The 6,017-nt window shown below is 41.6% G+C and overlaps 1 pseudogene; it reads left to right on the top strand.

Moving 5' to 3' along the window:
• Positions 1-3,379: 3,379 nt before the first annotated feature.
• LOC148008834 (ATP-dependent 6-phosphofructokinase 4, chloroplastic pseudogene) lies at positions 3,380-3,820 on the top strand (annotated as a pseudogene).
• The last annotated feature ends 2,197 nt before the right edge of the window (positions 3,821-6,017 follow it).

The raw sequence follows: 6,017 nt of genomic DNA, 5'->3' as shown, positions 1-6,017 counted from the left end.
ATTTGATGATGGCCCTTCTTCTCTTCTTATCCTCCCTTTTATAGTTTTTCTCCACTCCCTTTCACTCATAAAAGCCTAAGGCGGTTAGCTTTAAAGCTTATGCTTTTTTACTATTTTTCTCTTTTTTTTTTCCTTTTTTATTTTGTTGCTTTGTGCCTATGTGCAACTTGTTTGGATCACAACTTTGTCATATGAACTCTGAATATAGACATCTAGGTCTTAAACTAATCAAAACACATATGTTCGACAAGTCAACACGAGCAGAATTGCAAAAACCTACAAAAAAAGTTGAAAATAATGATTTTCATAAATCACGTCACTTTTCTGAATCTTCTATCTTAGATGACTTATTCCCTTCAAAATAAGTCACATTATATGTTTGGATCCATCTAAAGTGGGAACTAAGTCATCTAAACATGATACTAGAGATTTCAAACTAGTAAACCAGTCTTGCTTCTTGTAAATCCTGTAGAGATTCTATGGTCTTTTCAAGTGTGGACATGCAACACCACAACAACTATTTGCCAATTTGGGTCCAATGGTCATGGGTTAAGATATTAAAATCAGCTCCCTCATCCATCAATGCATTGATGGTGCATGTGTGCTTAACAATGACCGTCATGCTTAAGTAAGCTGGTGCTACTACTTCCTCATCCTCACCATCCATCTCAGTGATAGTGGCTACTTGTACGTGGATAGGGGGTGCTAGCATTGGGGACACATGTAATGGGTGTATAAGAGGGAATTACTTCTTTATGCAGCTGCCATTGAAGAAGCCTATGCCCTCACCTTCTAGGGTTTTGAGTTCTAGTTGTTAGTTCGACTGATGGTTTAGATCTTAAAAGGTCCTAGTCCCTGAAACTTGAGCTTTTGCATATGTCCTTTGACTGAGTACAGCAGTACTAAGTCGCCCTGTTCAAAGTTGCGCCGCTTGACATGCTTGTCAAACTAGTGTTTGCGTCTTGTCTTTTCGTATATTAGCGCATGGGTGGCTAGAAGTCGGGTTTTCGATAAGCGTTCAAGTTCAATCAAGCATTATGTTCATGCCTCCTTCCCATCCCATCTCTCTTGAAGGGCTATCCTGAGGCTTGGTACGAAAAATTCCAAGGGAAGGATTGCCTATGTGTACCATATGTCAATCTAAAGGGAGTCTCTCCTACAGCCGTCCTGTGCGGTAGGCCCACAAGGCCACCATCAGCGTGTTATCCCAATCACTGCGTGAAATAGAGATTACTTTGGTCAGGACATTTACTAAGATTTTATCTGTAGATTTGGCTTGATCGTTTGCTTGAGGGTAATAAGGTGAGGATTTTTTATGGATGATTAGGAAGGAGGATATGAGATGAGCTATCACTTTGTTGATGAACAATGTGCCTTGGTCGCTAACTAGTTCGATGGGGTAGCCAAACTCTGAGATCACTTGCTCCATAGGAACTTAGCAGTGGTCCTAGCATCATTCTTTCTCGTAGCTTGTGCTTCTACCCATCTTGTTAGATAATTGATGGCCACAATGATGTATTTGGCTTGTGAGAATATTGTGCCGCATGACTAATGGGTCCAATAAAGTCGATCCCCCATTTCTCAAAGGGTTTTCATGTGATAATTGAGATTAGCTCCATGTGATCCTTACGAATTAAGTCTTTAGTCCATTGGCACTCCTTCTAAGTCTACAAAGCCACCAGTAGAGAACTCCACCATCAAGCCTAAGCAGGGGGGGGGGGGGGGTCATGACTTGTCACCCAATACTGATGCACAAAAATCCTAGTTCAAATGGGTACCTAAGCATCAAGGAATACAACCTCAAAGCAGACACCCACATCCTTGCGGTACCAAGGCCCCATACTCGTCGAAACCTAGGAAGCCAAGACAAAACTGTAAACAACGACGCACGGTCAAAAGCATGATGGGTCCCAAAAATCTTGTTGCAAGCACAATGCTAATATGAGGGTAATCCCTAGATTTGGCTACCTAAAGCCAAAACAACCAAAATTGCTACTCAAACGCAACCCTTGAGCTTGGCCACACAAAACTGTGAGTTGGAGACACTCAAACCACAAGAGAAGTGGGCCACCAAGTCCATAGAACTGCTAAAATCTAGCTCAGCAATGCCTAAACCAATCTGTCGCCCAAAATCATAGCATGCTACTAATACAATGCCCAAATATCACGATGATGATACCCCTCAAATCTCAAACGCATCTAGTAGCATGCCAACTGCAACTACAATCCAACCCATCAAACATGAGGCCAAGCTACAACCTAAGGACCAAACCTAGCTGCAACCATTAGCTGTTGAACTCTCTAATGTTGTTAAACCTCAACCACCTATCGGACTTAGACCCTCTTATAAGCGGCGATCAATTCTAACCTTGGTCACAGACTTAGCTGAAAATACTAGGGACGACTTGTTTGATTGCCTAAGACGCTTGGACGCTACTTTCATGGCATTGGCTAAAATCTACAATCGACTAGACTTAGATCTCTTAGAAGAACGTATAGCAGTGGAAGTACGATGTCGAAGGGTTTTCAAAAATAAATTCGTGTCCACAGAGGACCTTGAAGAATTTCAAGATAGAAGATCAATCAAGCGAATAAGTAAGACAAGAAAATGAGCCGTACATAGTCAGACATGTCTTTGACAATGCAACATATGAGCTGACAGAATTGGATGGGACAGTGCTTAGAGTGCCAATTGCAAGAAAAGAATCAAGATTTTCAAGAAAAGAGATGAGGAGGATTATGCATTGGAAGATTTTGCAAGAGAAGAGCAATGAGAAGAAACTCCAATAGAAGAGACAGATGATATGAAAGATAACCTTGCTGATATACCGGAAATAGACAACGAAAAGATTGATCTGTTCGTGGATCTTGACGACAATGAGCATGGGTAGTTGGCCCATCCGGAGGATGCGTAGGATCAGAGGGGTGGAAATGTCATGCTGCTGCGTATCCGAGGTGTGGAATCCACCAAAAAGTTTGTGTGTGACATTCATGTTTTGTGTATACCTAGTCGTTGTGTTTGCATTTTGTTCTGTGTGTGGCTTGTGTGTTTGTGTGTGTATGAACCCTAGCTTTCCCGTAAGTGTGTTTCCATTTATCGTCTCAAACCCATGTGTGTGCTGGGACTTCGATCCATTGTAAATAATATTATCTGTGTGCATTTATCTGTGTGTGTGTGTGTGAATGAATGCTTGTGTGTGCGTGTGTGTCAAAAATATTGAAAAAATCGATGCCAAGGTAGTTTGCTGAAGTTGTCAAAGGGGTACAAGAAATCTTCGATCTAGGATAAGAAGAAATACAAAAATGCCCTACAATTGGATGATTAGGAGACTTGATGAATGGGTGAAGCTGGATTAGTTGGAACTTGATTCTACCGAACATGAGGGAGATGAAAAAGTTGATGATATGGCTGAAAGTATGGAAGCCTCAGATTCTCATGATGCTTCAGGAAACCGTCTTCTCCTTGATGTTGGCGCTGAAAACCAGAAACGATGCCCTGAATTTGAAATATATTGATCCAACATACATGATTCGTGCAATTCCAAGCAATGCAGCAAATAATGTCTATTGCACACTTCTCACTCAGAGTGCTACTCATGGAGCCATGGCAGGATATAGTGGCTTTACTGTTGGACCTGTTAATGGTCGGCATTGTTACATACCTACATCGAGAGTAACTGAGAAACAAAAATGCATCAGTATAACAGATCGGATGTGGGCAAGGCTTCTATCATCAAACAATCAACCACATTTTATGCACACTAATGAAGGAGCAGAGTCAAAAGTAAAGAAACAATTGGATGCCCTTGTTCGTGTTTAAGCGAACATTTTGGAGATACGGTAGAGTGTAAAGATTCAAAAATGTGCCTAGAGCTTCAACCTAGTCACTCTGGAAATATTGGAGCACAATCGTATGCTCCAATCGTAATGACGACATTCTAGGGATACTGATTCCAAAATCATATACCATAATTGCATTTGCACACGGTGCCCGAGTCAGTAATGCGTTGATAGTATTTTGGGCTAGGTGTTTTTTAGTGCGTTGATCCATACTTTACCGGCGCGACAGGTCTTGGATCCAAAGAGAAAACTGATTTGACATCGTGTATTCCGAGATTCTTGTGTGTGTGTGGATGGCAATTATCTAAAAGATCTGACAGTGCTAGGTTGTGATTTGGCAAAGGTGGCTATAATCCATAATTCTCCTAAGGCTTTTGGTTTTCAGGTTGATAATGGCATTCCGATATAGAGCTGGTTTGATGATAAATCAGATTGTACACTAGCAGGGCTCTTGCCCTTTTTGGGGACTTTGGTTGGTGTCGATGATGTGCGGCCAATTATTGCAAATAAGTTCAATCTGCGATGAGTCCTGGATTTATCGGCACCTCCGTTGGTCCAGAGAAAGAAGAAAAGCACACTCTGATATAAAAAAAGCATGGCCGCTCATCTTGGGAGGAAGAAGACGAGTCTTCTCTGGGAAATTCATGGATGAAAGGAAGAGGCGATGAATGAGATTCCTTGTTGTCTATTAAAGCATCCGTGAAGAGGCGCATGTGTGTTAGATCACCATCAGTGGTGGACAGTTTTATGAGATTCGAAGCATCGCTGAATTGTGCTCTTTGAGGGCATCCAAGAGCTTGGAAATTTATCTTCAGTTCCGTCGATCCAGTGGGATGACACGCTTTGATATGTGTGCAAAATCATGGTAGTCCGTCCTGAGGAGAAGAAGAACAGCCTGTCTTGAGGAGAAGAATAGCCATCCTGGGGAGAAGAAAAACAGTCATCCCTGGGAGAATAATAGCAGTAATTACAACCAGTACTTGAGCTTGGAAAATAGTATGTTCTCCCATACGGTGCTAATAGATATGGTTTGAAAAGCTTTTGAATTGGAAACCCCTCATCCAGAAGTTGCAAAGCTTTCTTCTAATCCAGATGATGGCGTGTCAATGCTTCATGAAGAGCCATGTACAGATGCTCATCCCACAGCAGTTTCCTCTGGAATTAAGTACCATCAATCCTTGAACCATACCATCAAACTATCTTGAAGGAAGAAGTCGTGCTGTCCAAATTTCTAGCTCACCGATTACTATTTCTGTTTTTGATGCATGTGCATCATGGTAAATTTATGGCAGATCTAGGAACAGGTCAGACTGAAGGCTAACATAATCTATAAATATGGATAATTTGAAGACTATCTCTAGCCATAAGCTATCTCAGTATCAGCAAATAGCCACCATGATGGAACTTGGATCAGAAGATTATCCACATTCATCCACTTTCTCACTCATGGATGAAAACCATACTCTTGGAAATTCTCTTCGATATGCATGGGTGGCCTAAGCCCGGAGGCCGCTTGGGTTTCTTCTTCTTGTACCTTGTATTTGTTATTGGCAGAAATAAAATAGAGTCTTGGCGTCATTTTCTCATCTTGCTTATTCGCTTGATTGATCTTCTATCTTGAAATTCTTCAAGGTCTTCTGTGGACGTGACTTTGTTTTCGAAAACCCTTCGACAACGAACAGTCCCTTGCTCTTGGGAGGAGCCGAAATTTGCATTTGTTAAGGCTTTCGAAGCAGCTAATGAGTTAATTGCAAGATATCCAAGGAACAAGCAATCAAACTGTGTCTCATTATGTCGTATAGCAAGAACACGATCATGGCCGACGACCATGGCCACAAACCAAGAATTTGAGAAGTTGAAATAGCTTGCTGACAACTACTCCTCCTTCTTGTGGAAATGGTACACTCTACGACTACAATGGGAGCTAGAGGGATGCCAAAATAATTGCCAATGCTAAGTAGCAACACACAATAAAGGTATCCGAATACGACCCAAGCTATGTAGCTCCAACTTCATATAGGGTATTGACTACCCTCCGTAATCGACCCCTCAAAGAACACATTAACAAACATCCTTATTTAGATCGCATCCTCACTAAGGAGAAGTTGCATGTTGCTAGCCGAGTGGACTTTGGTGATTTATTGCTTGATTTCCTCACTTACATTAGACATGTAGGC

This window comes from Lygodium microphyllum, unplaced genomic scaffold (assembly GCF_053477565.2).
Source record: "Lygodium microphyllum isolate KBCC unplaced genomic scaffold, Lygodium_microphyllum_v1.1.10 scaffold_65, whole genome shotgun sequence".
Taxonomy (NCBI): Eukaryota; Viridiplantae; Streptophyta; class Polypodiopsida; order Schizaeales; family Lygodiaceae; genus Lygodium; species Lygodium microphyllum.
Note: the sequence above shows the minus strand (reverse complement) of the source record. Positions and strands in the feature narration are given on the sequence as shown.